The following is a 21614-nucleotide window of genomic DNA, read 5'->3' on the forward strand; positions in this document are numbered from 1 at the left end:
TCCTGCCCCCTTCCCCCTTTGTTTTGACAGACCAGGGGAGGCTCGCGACTTGCGGGTGGGCGGCCGTTGCCCAGTTTTTTTAAAACTCTGTGCATTTATGTTTCACAGGGTGTGAAAGAAGGACTTTGCACTTTTATACAACATGCATGCGTGTTTGGGCCCAGGGTCTTTTGCCTCACCATCCCAACTACTGACTCCCTGTTGCTACTCAGCTAAAAAAAAAAATTAAAAGTGTCCCCGGATTCATTGAAAAGAATCTGGTAACCATATCTTAGATAAAGAATTCCTGACAGGTGGCCAGCCAAGGAAGGTGAGTCCACCACCTTCTGAGGTCATAGACTCACAGACTTGTAGGGGCTGGTAGGGACCCAGTCCCTTGCAATTCGGGAACCACAGCTAAAGTGTTAAAGTTAAGCTACAGAACTTCCTCCCACAGCAGGCAGTGATGGCCGCCAATCTAGACGGCTTTGGAAGAGGATTGGACAAATTCATGAAGAGGGCTGTCAGTGACTACTAGGCATCATGGCTGTGTTCTGCCTCCACAATCAGAGGCAGCAGTACTTCTGAATACCAGTGGCTAGAAACCGCCGGAGGGGAGAGGGCTCTTGTTTCCCACAAGTATTTTAAAATTCACCTTCTGATGTCGTTATTATTGTTTTGCAATTGTGCTTCAGCTATGTGCTTTACAAGATAAACCAGATCGCCTGGTGAAAGGGGAATGGCTGGCCAATGCAAGAACAGGACACTGGACTAAATGAGCCCATTGGCCTGATCCAGGAGAGCTCTTCTCATGTTCTTATTTATTAATCCCCTTATTTATTAATCCCCTGAATTTGCCCAGTCCTCTTTTAAAGCCATCCAGGTTGGTGGCCGTCCCTGGCTCTTGTGGGAGTGAGTTCCATAGACTAACTCTACGCTGCATGGGGAAAGTCTTCCTTTCCCCTGTCCTGAATCTTCCATCATTCCACTTCAGTGGATGCCCACGAAGGCATCTAGTGCCACAAGAGAATCTTACAAGTATTAGATTAAAGGGCCCAGACGGAATCAATTACCGCTGTGAATAGGTCACTCCGCTCTTCTCTTGTACACGTTTATAATAATAATAATTTATTACTTATACCGCGCCCATCTGGCTGGGTTTCCCCAGCCACTCTGGGCAGCTTCCAACAGAATATTAAAATACAATAGTCTGTCAAACATTAAAAGCTTCCCTAAACAGGGCTGCCTTCAGACGTCTTCTAAAAGTCTGGTAGTTGTTCTTCTCTTTGACATCTGGTGGGAGGGTGTTCCACAGGGCGGGTGCCACCACCGAGAAGGCCCTCTGCCTGGTTTCCTGTAATTTGGCTTCTCGCAGCGAGGGAACCACCAGAAGGCCCTCGGAGCTGGACCTCAGTGTCTGGGCTGAACGATGGAGGTGGAGACGCTCCTTCAGGTATTTGGGAAGTGCTTAGAAATGTCGCGAGCAAAGTGCTCCCTTTGCATCTCGTGGCCTTTTAGGACCACAGCTTGCAAAAAAAGTTTTCTTCTGGGCTTTTATGCGAGTGTCTATCAACCAGCTGGGAGCAGGACTTCCTTCATTTGGCAAAAAGAGGATTCCAGAAGCCACGCTAAATCTGTTAGTCTTGGAGGTGCCACCTGACTCTTTACAGTTTTCCTGCCCTCATTTGCACAACCTCTCTATAAAGACTAAAATTGGCATTCCACTAAAAGGGGGCTATGATATCCCATAGTAATGAGGGAAGGATTCAGCAGACTTTTCAAACTCCTTCTCCGTTCATTCCAAATATTTATCCTCCCTCTGCCAACTCTATCAGGGTTCCCTTGCTTCTTTTCGATTCTTTAGGACAGTTTCACACAGAGTAGACCTGTTGAAATTAATGGACCTAACTTAGCCATGTCTGTTGATTTCCATGGGTCTACTTTGTGTAAAACCTCATTTTATATTTACTTATAACCTGCCTTTTCCCACTGGGCCAAGATTCAAGGCATCTCACCCAAATTAAAACAATACTGACAAAATACAAGACACTAAGAACATATGAAAGATAATCATTTTAAAAGTAATTAAACTAAAACCATGTAAACAATAAAAAACACCCAAGTCTATACAGATAATAAAAACAGTACAGCACTGTTAAAAGCCACTTCCTTTAACAATAATATATATATTTTTAAAACCCTGTCAGTTTGCAAAGGCCTGTCAGAATAAAACAGTGGCAGAATACCATCCTTACTTTTTTTAAGGGGGGGGTAAATGTGCACAACTCCCAGCAAAGGGATTTTAAAAGTGAAAATGTGTGCAAACAAATCAATGAGGACGCATTGCTGCCTGAACTGGCTTCCCCTTGCCAGCTAGTGTTCTGCACTACAACTCCCATCAGTCCCAATCATTATGGCCACATGGTGGTGCTTGTGGGAATTATAGTCCAAAACATCTGGTGCGCACCCAGCTGGCGAAGGGCCACCTCCATGTTCCCCTTCCCCTCTGCCTCCAGAGCTGAGTTGCCTGCGGCCCACCCGCAGCGAGACCCCTTCTCTGGAAAGATGCTTCCAGCCTCCCCCCACCCCCAGCACAAGGACAAAAGCGAGGAAGACAATATTACGCCACACTGATGCCTGTCAGGCTCCGGAAGAGTCCTCTGAGGAATAAGAAAGGTTTGGTGTACTTATAAATAATTGGCCGCGCTTGGCTCCTGTGGGATGCTTCCATGCACAGAGAGACAACACAATTTGATCACAGGTGCCACTAGAGGAATACGGCAGGTTTGCAAGGCTCTGTTGCCTAATATCATTTGAGTGCTCTGCTCCTCAGGTTCCTTGAATTCTGCATGAGACAAGGACAGGAATCTAGGTCTTCTCCTTGTTTGTTTTCCAAGGCAGGGGCCTATCACCCAACAGAGGGTGGCAAACACAGTGTTCTCTGGGCACCTTAAAATAAAATGCTCCAGTGAGTTCTATGGGATGTAACATCACTGAAACAGTCAAATGCAACATTTCCTGTTTGCCCAGAGTGGACATGCAGGGGAATGTTGCCCCAGCCAGGAGGACTTCCTGTCACACCTGGTCTGGAGCATCCTTCCTTTGCAGGTGACCAGGTAGGTGGGCATGACCCTTCCAGACCCCACAAAAGGTCCAGTCACGCAGCCACCTTCCTCTCTCATTCCTTCTTCTTTGCTTTATTCCATCTTGATGCTTTTGCTGTCTGCTGGCCCTCAGCCAGCAGTACATGGGCTCATCCCTCTCAAGAGGATGAACCCACACTTTTCTCTGTAGCTGTAACTACAAGATCAAGCCTGCTTTCAGGACCATACTGTGAACTGAATATAAGTAAACCTTATCATTAGTTTTTTAAAAAAGACTGCTGCGTCAGTATTATTTTTAAGAGGGAACTAAAGAGGATTTACCATGAACAATCCAATCTGGACAAGCCAGACTGGATTGCTTAACTCAAATGATTCTAATGAATCCATGAATTGGCTTCCTACAATGTGGAAGGGAATGTGCTCTGCTACAGACTCACTAGCGTGAGTGAGGAAGGATAATATTTCATCAATACATCCTCTGCTGCTATCCTCAACATTCCCAAAAGTTCTCTATCAAGAGAACTCTATCTCCTGCTGTCAGCTCTCATTGGTGAAACATCCACACACCCCTCAGTGGGAGGACCAGGTGAAGCAGGGGAGGGGAACCTCGGATCCAGTGTCAAGGACTGGTAGGACATAGAGGAATGGTGGGAGGAACCAGCTGGGGAACCATCAAGGGAAGAAGGCTCAGAGACCAGGGAGTGGTGGTGGGATGGTGATGAGCGATCAGAGGGAGCAGACTGGGAAGAAGAGGTGTCGGAGGCTGAAGGTGTAACAGGGCTTAGTGAGCTGGGAGAGTCTGTGGCAGAGAGAAGTCAAGAACTAGAAGCTGAAGCAGCGGGAGAGGGAGGCCAAGAGGCAGAGGTGAGCCAGGCTGGTAGATCCTGCTGCACCAGGCTCCCCTCTTCCTGTGACACCAAGAACCAGAAGAGGCATGAAAAGGGAGGAGCAAAGGCAGGCTGCACACAGGCTCAGTCTCTGATTGCTTGGAAGAAGCCCTGAGAAGGAGGAGACCTAGACGGCTGTGGGGAGGCAGGGAGTTTTAATCTCAGCAACTGGCTTCGTGGAGTAAGACCTACAAGGCAAGAGCTGCTGTGCCACATGCAGCCCTCCAGTGCTCTCTATGGCCATCCAAACTCTCTTCAGGCCACGCCCTCTATCTCCAGGCCACACCCCCTCGCCGGCCCTGCTTCACAACCCAAGTTACCTGGCTGGAATGTGTCCTTGAGTTCTAACCACGTCCCTTGCTTGTCTGAATGGAGGATAGAGATTAGCTTACCACCGACTATACTTTTCGAAGCTACAAACATGAGTCTTGACCAAACTGCGGGAGCCAGTGGAAGACAGGAGTGCCTGGCGTGCTCTGGTCCAGGGGGTCACGAAGAGTCGGACACGACTAAACGACTAAACAACAACATACTCATGGAGTACAGTGGTACCTCGGGTTACAGACATTTCAGGTTACAGACTCCGCTAACCCAGAAATAGTACCTCGGGTTAAGAACTTTGCTTCAGGATGAGACCATAAACCGTGCTCCAGTGGTGCGGCAGCAGCCGGAGGCCCCATTAACTAAAATGGTGCTTCAGGTTAAGAACAGTTTCAGGTCAAGAACAGACCTCTGGAACGAATTAAGTACTTAACCCAAGGTACCGCTGTATAGCTTGAGGAGAGAAGTAAGGCAACCTTCCAGAGTCCAGCGAGCAAGTGGTCCAAAGAGCAAGACGCAGGAAAATAAAGGGGAGATTCAGGACCATGGACAGAGCATGGGATGCTGCTGCAGGTAATCTTGAGTGCTGAGCTAGTCTTGAGTGTTGCTTCAGCGCTGGTCAGGCGCTCCCCACCACCACAAGGGCTGAAAGACCACCACACCCTAAGTTTTAAGTCAGATTCTCCTTTCTTGCAATGTGAATTCATTGGTTTGGGTCCTCCATTCTGGAGCGGCAGAAAACAAGCTTACTCCATCCTCCATGTGGCAGCCCTTTAGATATTCTGATCCATTTCCTCCTTAATATTGATTTTAGGAGTGGATTCCCTGGTAAACCCTAACCTTTAGTGTTAAATCACAAGGCCAGCCAATTGCCTCTCAAACAGCTGATGACGCTTTCTCCTCTCCTCCCTTTTGCAAACACCATAAAGTCAGGCACAGCTGTGCTGCCCAGCAGAGCCAAAAGGAGCTGGGGTTTTATTCGCTAATTAAAAATCTCCTAGCAGCCAAGTCTGTGCTGTCTGGAGGCAGATCAGATGTCCACAGAGTTACCAAAACCGAGACGGTTCTCTTGGTTCCCAAAGCCCATCAGCATGGAAAGTTCCATGGCCAGGTGCTCAAAGAACAATCTCACATCCCAGTCCTACTTTCGCTTGATCTGTATTTTAATAATAATAATTATTATTTATTATTTATAACCCACCCATCTGGCTGGGTTTCCCCAGCCACTCTGGGCGGCTTCCAACACAGTAATGCATCAAACATTAAAAGCTTCCCTAAACAGGGCTGCCTTTAGATGTCTTCTAAAAGTCTAGTAGTTGTTCTTCTCTTTGACATCTGGTGGGAGGGCGTTCCACAGGGCGGGCACCACCACCAAGAAGGCCCTCTGCCTTGTTCCCTGTAACTTGGCTTCTCGCAGTGAGGGAACCGCCAGAAGGCCCTCGGAGCTGGACCTCAGTGTCCGAGCAGAATGATGGGGGTGGAGACGCTCTTTCAGGTATACCAGTGTTATGTGGTCTCGGCGGCTGCTCCCAGTCACCAGTCTAGCTGCTGCATTCTGGATTAGTTGTAGTTTCCGGGTCACCTTCAAAGGTAGCCCCACATAGAGTGCATTGCAGTAGTCCAAACGGAAGATAACCAGAGCATGCACCACTCTGGCAAGACAGTCCACTGGCAGGTAGGGTCTCATCCTGTGTACCAGATGGAGCTGATAAACAGCTGCCCTGGACACAGAACTGACCTGCACCTCCATGGACAGCTGTGACTCCAGAATGACTCCCAGGCTGCGCACCTGGTCCTTCAGGGGCACAGTTGCCCCATTCAGGACCAGGGAGTCCTCCACACCCGCCCACCTCCTGTCCCCCAAAAACAGTACTTCTGTCTTGTCAGGATTCAACCTCAATCTGTTCGCCACCATCCATCCTCCAACCACCTCCAGGCACTCCAGATACTGGTTGCATTGTGTGCAGATTAATTCCCCTGGGATTTTCTCATTGTCCCATGGCTGGAGATGCTGAGAGCTGGACTTGGGACCTTCTGTTTGCTCTTCCACTGAGCTCTGTTCCCTTCCCAATTTTGGCTTTCCAGGGGCAGGGAGTCGTGTTTGCAGAGGCACCAAAATACTTCCTGAAAAACCTGGGGAATATTACTCTTCTGTGTGCCTGTTTTCAGCCATTACTTCGCCAGACTGCTGCTGCTGAGGCACCATCTAGTTGTCAGTGTGCTCCCAGCCAATCAGGAACCAGTGCTTATGTGGGCAATCGTGTGCTGATGTCATGGGCAGAGTGTGAGCCAAACTTCCTGGACTGGTCCCACTGGGAAGCCAAGTCAGCCAGCAAAGGGAGGGCAAGTCTCCATTGGCCTCCGTAAAACAACAGCATCTCCCAGCATGTTCTCTTGTGCAAGCTTCTCAGAAAAGATGAACAGGGAAGAAGACCTTGCCCAGGAGGATTTCCCGGTAGATGGGACTCTGGGGAGGCTAGGAGATTTTGCACGCTCTCTGAGCCACGCAAGGCATCTGTTGCTGCCTCCGAAACCGGACCTTGATTTGTAACATAGTTAAAAGCAGCAAAATGGAGATTTGATTAAGGGAACATCTGGCGCCTGTTTGTTTAAATGCTCAAAAGTCATTTATCACACTGGAGCTCGCTGTGGCTCTTCTCCAAGGGAGTTGAGACATAGGGACAACGGACAAGTGAGCAGGAGCATTGCTCTGTGATCGCCTGCCATTCATGATTCGTTATCTCCGTCCAAAACAGACGAAGGCCTCTCATTTCCCAGCAATGGTCCTTAACTGCTATGCCACCGCACAGCTGCTTCCAGTCATGTCAATGGGGCTTGTGTGAGAGAAATGACCAGATGGCCAAGCCCTTGCATAGTTAATAAAGGTAAAGGGACCCCTGACCATTAGGTCCAGTCGCGGACGACTCTGGGCTTGTGGCGCTCATCTAGCTTTATTGGCCGAGGGAGCCGGCGTACAGCTTCCGGGTCATGTGGCCAGCAGGACTAAGCCGCTTCTGGCGAACCAGAGCAGTGCACGGAAACGCCGTTTACCTTCCCGCCAGAGTGGCACCTATTTATCTACTTGCACTTTGATGTGCTTTCGAACTGCTAGGTTGACAGGAGCAGGGACCGAGCAACGGGAGCTCACCCTGTCACAGGGATTTGAACCGCCAACCTTCTGATTGGCAAGTCCTAGGCTCTGTGGTTTAACCCACAGCGCCACCTGCGTCCCTTGCTTGCATAGTTAACCTACCCCTATATTCAGAACTTTGGGCCGCCATTTTTATTTTTATTTTTTTAGGTTTCTTTTTTAGATTGAGAGTCACTTAAAATAAGTGACTCTTATTGCTTGGCAGGGGGTTGGACTCGATGGCCCTTGTGGTCTCTTCCAACTCTATGATTCTATGAAAATTTAAAAAACCCCTAGGGCCATCTTCCATCCTAGCACTGCAGCAGCTACCATTCTGCCTTGGCCAGATCTCCACCTGCAGTTGTGGGCACCACAGTTTGAGAAGGCTATGGACAAGCTTGAAGGGGTGCAGAGGAGAGCAACCAAGAGGATCAAGGGTGTGGAAACCAAGCCAGATGAGGAATGGTTGAAGGAGCTGGATATTTAGCCTGGAGAAGAGGAGAGACGGAAAGGTGACGTGATGGCCATTTTCAAATACAGGCAACTCCTCACCTACACACACACTCTCCAGATCAAAAATACTGTATCCAAAAATATCCACAACTGGAATGGAAGCTCTGGGGCCGGCAGGAGGTGTTTTAAATATCCCACAGTGCTGATAGGGAGGAGTGGGGTAGGTCAGTCTGGGGGGCAGTGACTGGCCCAATGTCACACCCAGTGAGCTTCATGTCTGAGCAGGGATTTGAAACCTGGTCTCTCCCAGTTCCTAATCCAACATTACAACCACTACACCACACTGGTGTAATGGGAACAATTATAGACAAACGGCAGTGGTAACTTGGTTCTCAAACACCTTGGTACTCAAACAACTTGGAACCCGAACACTGCAAACCCGGAAGTAAGTGTTCTGGTTTGCAAACTTTTTTTGGCAGCTGAATGTGCTCTGTTTGAAGTGTTGCGCTGTCTGTTTTTGCTATTTATTTTGCGTTTTTGTTTTTGCAGCTCTTTTTGTTTTGTTTCTGTGACTGTGTGGAACCCAGTTCAGCTACTGATTGATTGATTGATTGATTGATTGATTGATTGAATCATAGAATCCTAGAGTTGGAAGAGACCACAAGGGCCATCGAGTCCAACCCCCTGCCAAGCAGGAAACACCATCAGAGCACTCCTGACATATGGTTGTCAAGCCTCTGCTTAAAGACCTCCAAAGTAGGAGACTCCACCACACTCCTTGGCAGCAAATTCCACTGTCAAACAGCTCTTACTGTCAGGAAGTTCTTCCTAAGGTTTAGGTGAAATCTTCTTTCTTGTAGTTTGGATCCATTGCTCCGTGTCCGCTTCTCTGGAGCAGCAGAAAACAACCTTTCTCCCTCCTCTATGTGACATCCTTTTATATATTTGAACATGGCTATCATATCACCCCTTAACCTCCTCTTCTCCAGGCTAAACATGCCCAGCTCCCTTAGCCGTTCCTCATAAGGCATCGTTTCCAGGCCTTGGACCATTTTGGTTGCCCTCCTCTGGACACGTTCCAGTTTGTCAGTGTCCTTCTTGAATTGTGGTGCCCAGAACTGGACACAGTACTCCAGGTGAGGTCTGACCAGAGCAGAATACAGTGGCACTATTACTTCCCTTGATCTAGATGCTATACTCCTATTGATGAGGCCCAGAATTGCATTGGCTTTTTTAGCTGCCGCATCACACTGTTGGCTCATGTCAAGTTTGTGGTCAACCAAGACTCCTAGATCCTTTTCACATGTACTGCTCTCAAGCCAGGTGTCACCCATCTTGTATTTGTGCCTCTCATTTTTTTTGCCCAAGTGCAATACTTTACATTTCTCCCTGTTAAAATTCATCTTGTTTGTTTTGGCCCAGTTCTCTAATCTGTCAAGGTCGTTTTGAAGTGTGATCCTGTCCTCTGGGGTGTTAGCCACCCCTCCCAGTTTGGTGTCATCTGCAAATTTGATCAGGATGCCCTTGAGTCCATCATCCAAGTCGTTGATAAAGATGTTGAATAAGACCGGGCCCAAGACAGAACCCTGTGGCACCCCACTAGTCACTCTTCTCCAGGATGAAGAGGATTGATTGATTGTGTGACTGTAGTACATTGTTTATTGCTTTCATTTTATGGATCAATGCTCCTATTAGATAGTAAAACTCATGTTAAATTGCTGTTTTAGGGGTTGTTTTTAAATAGAACAGATTAATCCATTTTGCATTACTTTCTATGGGAAAGCGTGCCTTGGTTTTGGAATGCTTTGGTTTTGGAACGGACTTCCAGAACAGAATAAATTTAGAACCAAGGTACCACTGTAGTTTAAAACAAGCATTAAAATACAGCCGAACACATTTAGAACCAGCAATTAAGAGACAGTTTGCATTGTCTGAACCTAGTTTCCAAAGGCCTCTCTGCAGGCGAAATGATAACTTATCTAGGAAGGAAATCATAAGGCTTTTAATAATTCTGTATTTCCTCCAGGGTCCTCCAGAACTACACCTGGATGCAGAGGTAGCGTCTGTAGCAAGGATGTCTTAGGCTGATTCACCTGCTATGACCCTTCCTGGAGAGGAATGACCAAGTGATTCATGCCTTAGTCACATCGAGATCGGACCACTGTCATGTGCTTCATGAACTCACATGAGCATGCCTTGGGAAACTGCAACCGGTTCAGAAGACAACTGAAAGTTGGGGAGAGCTCAGCCAATGCAGGCTGTTTGAGTTGCAAGTCAGGAAAAAGGGCTGCTCTTGCACTCAGGCCCTGTTTCCCACATCTGGCCGCTGTAAGAACACAATGGACTGTCCCCCAACTGGACAGGATTCAACCACAAGAGCAAAGTCCCCTCCTATATGTGGGAATGTTCAGGGATGCAGGAGAGGATATATTGTTCGATAATAGCCTTTCCAACTTGTGTTAACAAGTTCACAATTTAGCAGAGTAACATTCCCCCCTTTTTAAACTCACAGCGGATGCGTTTGCTCAGGCTCGCTAAAGCCTCTTTAATAACTGTTCTGGTATTTCCCCCTTATTCCCTCATAAAAGATAAGACACGACACAGTCTTCTATAAAAGTATAAAAAGAGTTTACTCACATTCTGTTCACAATAGGATCCCAGAAGGCAGACTTAGCTTAGAAAAGTAACATATCCCTGGAAACTATCTCATAAGGAGACAGTCCCTTTGTCCTCTTCTTGGCTGGAAGCCAAGAGAGCATATTTGGCAAAGCAGATGTTGCTTCTTTGATGCATGTAGTCAAAGAGAGGGAGATAGCTGCCCTGCCCTGTGCTTTTGTCGTTACCTGCACAGGTGAGGCCACTCCCACCTCTAGTCCCATGCAGAGGAAGTCTGTCCCAGCCCGGAAGGAAACAGGAAGTTTACCTGCTGGCTGGACAAACATTCCTCCCCATGTGTAAACATGTTCACTCTAGGAATGTTGCACTTGACTGCTCTTGTGTTTCACATCCCACACTATACGTAGTTTCCAGTAGCTGGGATTCAGAAGCACTGCTTTCTCCAACCATGGAAGCAGAAAAAGGTAAAGGTAAAGGCCCCCTGGATGCTTAAGTCCAGTCAAAGGTGACTATGGGGTTGCGGCGCTCATCTCGCTTTCAGGCCAAGGGAGCCGGCGTTTGTCCGCAGACAGATGCCTGATGATTGTCTTCCAAAGCAACTACTCTATTCCGAATTTAAAAATGGAAAGCGTAATGCTGGTGGTCAACAAAAGAGGTTTAAATACTTTCTCAATGCAAATCTAAAAAAATAATGTAGTATAAACACCAAGAATTGGGAAACACGTGCCTGCGAGCGCTGCAATTGGAGAACAGCCTTTACCAAAGGTGTCATGGGCTTTGAATTACAGGTAAGTAGCCGTGTTGGTCTGCCGTAGTTGATACAAAATAATAATAAAAATTCCTTCCAGTAGCACCTTAGAGACTAAGTAAGTTTGTTATTGGTATGAGCTTTCGTGTGCATGCCCACTTCTTCAGATACACTGAGGCACTCCAGTTGGAGAACAGCCTTTACCAAAGGGGCCATGGGCTTTGAAGATGCTCAAACTCAGGACGCAAGGGAGAAACGTGCTAAGAGGAAGGCACGCTTGACAAATCCACACTATGTTCAACTCCCGCCCAGAAACTGATGTCCCCACTGTGGAAGGACATGTGGATCCAGAATTAGCCCCCACAGTCACTTATGGACTCATTGTTAAAACCGTGTTTATGGAAGACAATCTTACTCAGCTACAAGTGATCGCCAAAGAAGTGTGCATGCACACAAAAGCTCATACCAATAACAAACTTAGTTGGTCTCTAAGGTGCTACTGGAAGGAATTTTTTAATTTTGTTTCGGCCAAAGAGGAAGACAGACAGCTTTCCAGGTCATGTGGCCAGCAGGACTAAACCACTTCTGGCACAACGGGACACCGTGATGGAAACCAGAGCGCATGGAAATGCCATTTACCTTCCTGCCACAGCAGTACCTATTTATCTACTTGCACTGGCATGCTTTCGAACTGCTAGGTGCTGGGAGCTGGGGCAGAGCAACAGGAGCTTACCCCGTCGTGGGGATTCGAACCCCTGACCTTCTGATCGGCAAGCCCAAGAGGCTCAGTGGTTTAGACCACAGCACCACCTGCATCCGCATAGACATTGTGGCTAGCAGTCCTTGGTAGCCTTCACTTCCTCCATGAATTCACCTAATCATCTTTGAAAGCTGCCCATCTAGTTCTCCCTGCAGCCTTGAAACCCGACCAGAGGCAACTCACAGGTGCAGAGAACAGCTGCATTCTGCGGGCTGATGCTGCCTGTGCCATTTGCAGGACTGCAGCTGCTAAAATGCAGCCCTTTCTCGGGCCGAACCTTGTCAACAATTTCGCAGGAAAGAGCAACGTGTGCTCGTCCATCGCCAAATGTCACGCAGCTGCAAGCAGAGTCTGCTTCCATGCACCTCGGTCCAAAAGAGCAGAGTGTACTGTGATCTGCGTGGCTTCATCTTGTGGTTCCACAGGTGCCCAAATTATGCACACCGGCAAACAGCCTCCCGTCAGATGTCAAGGAAACAAACAACAAACAACTATTTGACTTTTAGAAGACATCTGAAGGCAGCCCTGCAGAGGGAAGTCTTTTAAAAACGTTTGAGGTTTAATGGGGTTTTCATATTTTGTTGGGAGCTGCCCAGAGTGGCTGGGGAAACCCAGTCAAATGGCCAGCATATAAATAAAACCATTATTATAAGTATTATTATTAGCCACATTCCATTATGCCTCTTGTCTTTGTCCATGGAGTTTTCTTGGCAGGGATACTGGAGTGGCTTGCCGGTTCCTGCTCCAGGTGGATCACGTTTGGTCAAAACTCTCCACTATGACCTGTCCATCTTGGGTGGCCCTGCACGGCATGGCTCATAGTTTCTCTGAGTTATTCAAGCCCCTTCGCCACAGCAAGGCAGCGATCCTAGACAGCATCTTAAAAAGCAGAGACATCACCTTGCCGACAAAGGTCCGTATAGCAAAAGCTATGGTTTTCCCAGTAGTGATGTATGGAAGTGAGAGCTGGACCATCAAGAAGGCTGATCGCCAAAGAATGGATGCTTTGAATTCTGGTGCTGGAGGAGACTTTTGAGAGTCCCATGGACTGCAAGAAGATCAAACCTCTCCATTCTGAAGGAAATCAGCCCTGAGTGCTCACTGGAAGGATAGATCCTGAAGCTGAGGCTCCAATACTTTGGCCACCTCATGAGAAGAGAAGACTCCCTGGAAAAGACCCTGATGTTGGGAAAGATGGAGGGCACAAGGAGAAGGGGACGGCAGAGGACGAGATGGTTGGGCAGTGTTCTCGAAGTGACCAGCATGAGTTTGACCAAACTGGGGGAGGCAGTGGAAGACAGGAGTGCCTGGCGTGCTCTGGTCCAGGGGGTCACGAAGAGTCGGACACGACTAAACGACTAAACAACAACAACATTATCCCAGTGGTGTGATGCTGAGCAGTTCTAATTAGAGCAGAGCTAAGATTTCTCTTTAAAACATTTTATTTTGTTATCCAAAGTTCGGTATTGGCATCCAACCGAAAGCTGGAGGGTGTAAATCGCATGAAAATGCTTTCTACTCCCCTTTTCTTCTCTATTGCATGTCCTGTAGTCCTGCCGGTGGCAGCAACTCCTGGCTACTGCTGGGCCCCTTTTTGTTTTTTACCCATCACACTTCAGAGGAAAGCAAGGAAGCATTGACCTCACTGCACTCTTTTCAGCACCTGCTAAAAAAGTGTGCCTCCCCCATGAGAGGTCCAGAGGGTGGCAACATTCTCTGCAATGGCTCCCTGTCTGTGGAATTCTCTCCCCAGGGAAGTCTGCCTGGTGCCTTCATTATACACCTTTAGACACCAGGCAAAAACATTCCTTTTTAACCAGGCCTTCGGTTGAGCTGATTGACATCCTATACCCTTTTAAAATGTGGCTTATGGGGCGTGTAATAGGGTTGTTGTTTTTATTCTGATTACATACATTGTGATGTTTTCTGTGAAGCGCCTTGAGGCCTCCAGGTATAGGGCGATATATAAATTCAATAAATAAACAAAAACAGCCTTGTTTAACAAGCCTACACCCATTGGCTTAGAAAGTTGAGGTGATTTTAATCTGTTTTAGTATTTTAACTTTGGCTAGAAATACAGTTAGGATGGTTGTCTATCAGCTACTTTTAAAATGAGGCTGCATTTTAAATTGCATTTTAACCTGTATTTTAAATTGGGTGGTTCCCCCCCCCCATTATGTTTTTACTGTGATTTTATTGGTGTCAGCCACCCTGAGCCCAGCTCTGGCCGGGGAGGGCAGGGTATAAAATAAAATTTATTATTATTATTATTATTATTATTATTATTATTATTATTATGTTTTTCCCACCTGATTTCACTGTTTTTTCTTTTGTAAACTGCTTTGAGCTGTTGTTGTTGTTGTTGTTGTTACAACAAGCAGTGTATACTTTTTATGAAATAAGTAATAATGGACTGCAAGAAGATCAAACCTCTCCATTCTGAAGGAAATCAGCCCTGGGTGCTCACTGGAAGGACAGCTCGTGAAGCTGAGGCTCCAAGACTTTGGCCACCTCATGAGAAGAGAAGACTCCCTGGAAAAGACCCTGATGTTGGGAAGATGGAGGGCACAAGGAGAAGGGGACGGCAGAGAATGAGATGGTGGGACAGTGTTCTCGAAGCTACCAGCATGAGTTTGACCAAACTGCGGGAGGCAGTGGAAGACAGGAGGGCCTGGCGTGCTCTGGTCCAGGGGGTCAGGAAAGTCGGACACTACTAAACAACTAAACAACAACAACAAGTAATAAGAACAATGAGAACCTTATGGATCAGGGCAAAGGCCCCTCTAGTCTAGCATCCTCTGCTCACAGTGACCAACTGGACACCCCAGTGGAAAACCCACAAGCAGGATTCGAACACAGGAGCAATTCTCCCCTGCTGTGGTTTCCAGCAATGAGCATTCAGAAGCACCACTGCCTCCAACTGTGGAGACAGAACAAAGCCTAGGACCACCTCTCCTGGTCTGCCCCACGGAGGACCTTAAGGTCCACAAATGCCAAGTCGCAAGGTGGTTAGATTGGTCTCAACTAGGGCCAGGGCCTTTTCAGTACTGGCCCCGACTTGGTGGAACGCTCTGTCCCAAGAGACTAGGGCCTTGCGGGACTTGACATCTTTCTGCAGGGCTTGCAAGAGCTGTTCCGCCTGGCCTTTGGTTTGGACTCGGTCCGACCCTTATGTTTCCCTCCCCTTATGGTCTTGATTTATGGGCTACTACTAAAATGAGGCTGCATTTTAACCCGTATTTTAAATGGTTTTCCCCCCCTTTCTTATTATGTTTTATTGTAATTCTATTGGTGTTAGCCTCCCTGAGCCCAGTTCTGGCTGGGGAGGGCGGGGTATAAATAAATAAAAATATATTATTATTATTATTATTATTATTATTACCTGGGGCTAGGAGTCACTGATCGCTCTCTCCTCTTCCATGAATTTCTCCATCGCTGGGGTGGGAGCGAGGCCTCGTAGACGCTGCTCCCCTCGGAGGGGCAGGGCTCGGATTTGGCTCCGGTGCTCTTCCCAGCCCCGCCACCTGTCAGGCGTCTAAATATAGGCACCCGGCTGGCAAATTATTGTGTTTTATTGGCAGGCTAGGGCCTGCCCTGCTCAGATTTCCTCTGGAAAACGGGGACGCAAACAGGCTGAGAATTGTCTGTCCCGTGCCAGCGTCCTGGCCACAAGAGAAGCAGCTGGCTGCCGGAGGGAGGGGGGCAGAGAGAAAGCAAAAAATAGCTGCCCCCACCACGCAGGGGGCTGCGGGCTTTCAGCATCCTGGCCACCTCCCAAAATTTCCATGGAACAAGCCCAGGCTGGTTCCAGGCATGGAAGGGAGACCGCTGCACCTGTCGTGGGAAGAGAGCTTTTGTCCCCGAGGCTATTGCCAAAGTATTGTGCGGAAGGGTTTTCTTTTCCAAGGGGGGCGGGGGTGGCTGTGAGCTCCTGGAAGCAGGTTTGTCATCGCCAAGGCCAGTCTGGGGGTGTTTTTCGGGGGGTGGGGAACTGACTGGGTGCAGAAAAGTCCAACCAGCACCTTCCTAGCACACACTCTCACACTCTCTCTCTCTCTCTCTCTCTCTCTCTCTATATATATATATATATATATATACACACAGTGGTGCCTCGCAAGACGAAAAGAATCCGTTCTGTGATTCTCTTCGTCTAGCGGTTTTTTCGTCTTGCGAAGCAAGCCCATTGATGGATTAGTGCTATTAGTGCTATTAGCGCTTTTAGTGGCTTATCTGCTGATCGGATCAGCTGATAAGCATCTTAGCGGCTTAGAAAAGGGGGGGAGGGGGGGAAAACCAGCAGGAACTCGCAATACATTGTCGTCTTGCGAAGCAAGCCCATAGGAAATTCGTTTTGCGAAGCACCTCCAAAACGGAAAACTCTTTCGTCTAGCGAGTTTTTCATCTTGCGAGGCATTCGTCTTGCGGGGCACCACTGTACAGTGGTACCTAGGGTTACAGATGCTTCAGGTTACAGACACTTCAAGTTACAGACTCCGCTGACCCAGAAACAGTACCTCAGGTTAAGAACTTTGGTCATACTCATGCTGGTAGCTTTGAGAACAGGGGTAGGCAACCTAAGGCCCAGGATGCAGGTGTGCCTAACTTCCCGCGGACTGTCTCGCCAGAGTGGTGCATGCTCTAGTTATCTCCAGCTTGGACTACTGCAATGCGCTCTCCATGGGGCTACCTTTGAAGGTGACTCGGAAACTGCAACTAATCCAGAATGCAGCAGCTAGACTGGTGACTGGGAGCGGCCGCCGAGACCATATAACACCAGTCCTGAAAGACCTGCATTGGCTCCCAGTACATTTCCGAGCACAGTTTAGGTGCTGACCTTTAAAGCCCTAAACAGCCTCGGTCCAGTATACCTGAAGGAGCATCTCCACCCCCATCGTTCCACCCGGACACTGAGGTCCAGCACCGAGGGCCTTCTGGTGGTTCCCTCACTGCGAGAAGCCAAGTTACAGGGAACCAGGCAGAGGGCCTTCTTGGTGGATCAAGAAGCCAGGAGTCACAAGGTCAGGGGTCTGAGGATCAAGAAGCAAGGAGTCACAAAGTCAGGGGTCCGGGGATCAGGAAGTAAGGAGTCACAAAGTCAGGGGTCCGAGGATCCAGAAGTAAGGAGTCAAAAAACCACATGCAGCAAGGCAGGGAATGTGTTGCTGTGGCAAAGAGCCGAAGGGAACTGTTGACCTTATATCCCTTCCCGGCTCTTGCCACCAGGTGCTGTGAGTTAGCAATCGGCCTCACCTGTGCAGCCGCACCTTGCCTCTTCAGAACAAACTTAGGAAGGCCCCAATCCTGCAAAATTCTATTGGTCACAGGGCCTGGCTCCTGCACCCACTCCTGACACTGACTCAACATTGGGGAGGACTTCCTGACAGTAAGAGCTGTTCAACCATGGAATGGCCAACCTTGGGAAATGGCGGACTCTCCTTGCTTGGAGGTTTCTAAACAGAGGTTGGGCGGCCACTTGTCAGGGACATCTAGAATGCTGGTGTATTTTTCAAGTTCATTGCTGGTTTTAATTTTCTTCTAAACATTTTGAATGCTTTTACTAAATAAGATTATTGTTTTATTCTTTTTGCAAGTGGCTTCGATGGTGGGTGGGTGTTTAAACAATCAAGTGGTATATAAAATTTATGAAATAAATCAATACGCAGTTCTGGTGTGGTTCATTCATTGCAAAGGGTCCCTTGCACTTGGGGTCCCATCCAGCTCTACAGTTCTATGTTTTTCCTTCCTTGGTGACATGATTAAGGAGAAGAGGCAGGGCTCTAGTAAAATGTTCCATGGAGGTGTCTCCCCGCACCACAAGCAATAGAATCATAGCATTGGAACGGATGGAGTTTGTCTGACACCCAGCCATTATTTTGACCTACCAGGGTCAAGACAGGGCTGTTCAAAGTGAGTGCTCTCCTGCTGATCATGCATGGTTTCTGCTACTTGTCGACTTGAAGTTTATGGGAAGAATAATTTTATGATGGAGGACCACTGTAGCCACCCCAACGACGTTCTCAATATGGAGGGGGAGGGAACAGCTGCAGTCGCCTGCGGTTCCTGCGCAATGTTTGCCATCTTGCCAAAGGTTGCAGGCAGCTTTACCTGCAGCAATTGCATGTTGATTGCCCTCTTAAAAGACAAAGTCCAGCAACTGGAGGAACGTGTAGCTACGCTCCAAAGAATTAGAGATCTGGAACTCTTCTTGGAAGCAACAGAGCACACCGTCTCCACCAAGGAGGAGACAGGGGACTCCCCTGAGAAGGAGGCTAGTTCATCAACACAGGAGCCAGATATATGGAGAAACGTGACTCAAAGAAGTAGGAGGCCCAGGGTTCGTTCTGATTGTTTAGAAATACACAATCGCTTTGAGGTCCTCTCCCCTAGCATGGAAGACGAAGAGCAGACTCCATCTGAGGATCTCTCCCTCATTTCAGTCGATCAGGTATATGAAGACGAGCAGCAAAGTCAGTCCTCAGGGAATGTGCAGGCGACCTTGGAACGGACAGCTCATGGAAGAACCCCGACCAAACCTAAGAGGAGGCGTGTAGTGGTGATAGGGGATTCCCTACTGAGGGGAACAGAAGCGGTGATCTGTGGGCCTGACAAGATGTCTCGGGAAGTGTGCTGTCTCCCCGAGGCTAAGATCCAAGATGTAACTGAACGACTGCAAGGAATCATAAAACCCACTGACAAATACCCCTTCCTCTTGGTTCATGTGGGAACCAATGACACTGCAAGCAATAGCCTCCAGAAGATCAAAGGAGACTACGAGGCTCTGGGCAGGAAATTGAAGCAATTAAATGCACAAATTGTCATCTCATCTGTCCTCCCAGTTGAACGACGTGGCCCAGGGAGAGAGGGAAAAATAGTGGAAGTGAACAGCTGGCTTCGCAAATGGTGTAAACAGGAACGGTTTGGATTCTTAGATCACGGACTGCAGTTTCTTGAAGATGGACTTCTGGCAAGCGATGGGCTGCACCTCACAACGGTTGGGAGGAATGTTTTTGCCAAAAATCTCAGAAACCTCATCAGGAGGGCTTTAAACTGACTAATGGGGGGGAGGGAGACAGTGCTCCTGAAGGTAGGAGTCTATCAATTGATGAAGATGATCATCCAAATGTCATAGACCAAATGGAGCAAACAGCACGCAGACCTAGTGGTGGGAGGAAAAAATCCTTAAATAAGAGACACGGGGGAATGATTAATGGACTTCAATGTCTGTACACTAATGCGCAAAGCATGGGAAATAAACAAGATGAGCTTGAGCTCTTGGTACAGCAAACTAAATATGACATAATAGGCATCACTGAAACCTGGTGGGATAAGTCCCACAATTGGAATGTAATAATGGAGGGATACAATCTATTTCGGAGAAACAGACCAGACAAGAAAGGAGGAGGAGTGGCGTTATATGTCAGGGATGTGTATACCTGTGAAGAGATCCAAGATTTAGAACCTCAAAGCCAATGTGAGAGCATTTGGGTCAAAATTAAGGAAGAGAAGAATAACAGAGACCTCATTGTGGGAGTTTACTATAGATCCCCAAGCCAAACGGAGGACATAGATGATGCCTTCCTGGAACAGATGGCCAAGCATGCAAAAGGAAGGGAGATAGTAGTAATGGGGGACTTCAATTACCCGGATATTTGTTGGATGTCAAACTCAGCCAAGAACATAAGGTCAAACAGATTCCTCACTGGCCTTGCAGACAACTTCATTGTCCAGAAAGTGGGAGAAGCAACAAGAGGAACAGCCATTTTAGATCTGGTCCTAACCAATGTTGATGACCTGGTTAGTGGGGTAGAAGTGGAAGGATCATTAGGCGCGAGTGATCATGCTCTTCTGAAGTTTACTATACAGCGGAAAGGAGCAGCCAAGCATACTAGGACTCAATTTCTTGACTTTAAGAAAGCCGACTTCATAAAACTTAGGGAAGTGCTGGGTGAGATCCCATGGACAGCAATACTAAAAAGAAAGGGAGTTCATGATGGCTGGGAGTTTGTTAAGAGGGAGATAGTAAAAGCACAACGTCAGGCAATACCAATGAGACGGAAACATGGAAGGTGCCTAAAGAAGCCAGGGTGGCTATCTAAAGAACTTTTAACTGAGTTAAGATTAAAAAAGGATGTGTACAAAAAATGGAAAATGGGGGAAACCACCAAAGAGGAATTCAAACAAATAGCCAGCACGTGTAGACACAAAGTCAGAAAAGCTAAAGCACAGAATGAACTCAGGCTGGCTAGAGAGGTTAAAAGCAACAAAAAAGGCTTTTATGGGTATGTCCATAGCAAAAGGAAGAACAAAGAAACAGTGGGGTCACTCAGAGGAGAAGATGGTGAAATGCAAACAGGGGACACAGAAAGGGCTGAACTCCTCAATGCCTTCTTTGCCTCAGTCTTCTCCGATAAAGAAAACAATGCCCGACCTGAAGAATTTGGAGCGAATGATTCAGCAAAGGAAACACAGCCCAGAATAACTAAGGAGATAGTACAAGAATACTTGGCTAGTTTAGATGTATTCAAGTCTCCAGGGCCAGATGAACTGCATCCAAGAGTATTAAAAGAACTGGCAGATGTGATCTCAGAACCACTGGCAGTCATCTTTGAGAATTCCTGGAGAACAGGCGAAGTCCCGGCAGACTGGAGGAGGGCAAATGTTGTCCCTATTTTCAAAAAGGGGGAAAGAGAGGACCCAAATAATTACCGCCCAGTCAGTCTGACATCAATACCAGGGAAGATTCTGGAGCAGATCATTAAGCAAACAGTCTGTGAGCACCTAGAAAGGAATGCTGTGATCACCAATAGTCAGCATGGATTTCTGAAAAATAAGTCATGTCAGACTAACCTGATCTCGTTTTTTGACAGAATTACAAGCCTGGTAGATGAAGGGAACTCAGTGGATATAGCCTACCTTGATTTCAGTAAGGCATTTGACAAGGTGCCCCATGATATTCTTGTAAAGAAGCTGGTAAAATGCGGTCTTGACTATGCTACCACTCAGTGGATTTGTAACTGGCTGACTGACCGAACCCAAAGGGTGCTCATCAATGGTTCCTCTTCATCCTGGAGAAGAGTGACTAGTGGGGTGCCACAGGGTTCTGTCTTGGGCCCGGTCTTATTCAACATCTTTATCAACGACTTGGATGATGGACTCAAGGGCATCCTGATCAAATTTGCAGATGACACCAAACTGGGAGGGGTGGCTAACACCCCAGAGGACAGGATCACACTTCAAAACGACCTTGACAGATTAGAGAACTTGGCAAAAACAAACAAGATGAATTTTAACAGGGAGAAATGTAAAGTATTGCACTTGGGCAAAAAAAATGAGAGGCACAAATACAAGATGGGGGACACCTGGCTTGAGAGCAGTACATGTGAAAAGGATCTAGGAGTCTTGGTTGACCACAAACTTGACATGAGCCAACAGTGTGACGCGGCAGCTAAAAAAGCCAATGCAATTCTGGGCCTCATCAATAGGAGTATAGCATCTAGATCAAGGGAAGTAATAGTGCCACTGTATTCTGCTCTGGTCAGACCTCACCTGGAGTACTGTGTCCAGTTCTGGGCACCACAATTCAAGAAGGACACTGACAAACTGGAACGTGTCCAGA

General features: G+C 47.6%; 1 long non-coding RNA gene across 2 annotated transcripts in view; it reads left to right on the top strand.

The window, feature by feature from the left end:
* The window catches only part of LOC308584290, a 45362-nt gene that overhangs the window by 1301 nt on the left and 22447 nt on the right, over nt 1-21614 (top strand). The window contains exons 2-3 of one of the 2 annotated variants that reach the window (XR_014006746.1): nt 2496-2655; nt 9901-10135. This is a non-coding gene — a long non-coding RNA (uncharacterized lncRNA). Of the gene's footprint in view, nt 1-2495; nt 2656-9900; nt 10136-21614 lie in introns of those variants that run through there. The other variant, XR_014006745.1, reaches the window with a different exon arrangement.

The sequence above is a fragment of the Podarcis bocagei genome (assembly GCF_964188305.1).
Source record: "Podarcis bocagei genome assembly, chromosome: 3".
Classification (NCBI taxonomy): Eukaryota; Metazoa; Chordata; class Lepidosauria; order Squamata; family Lacertidae; genus Podarcis; species Podarcis bocagei.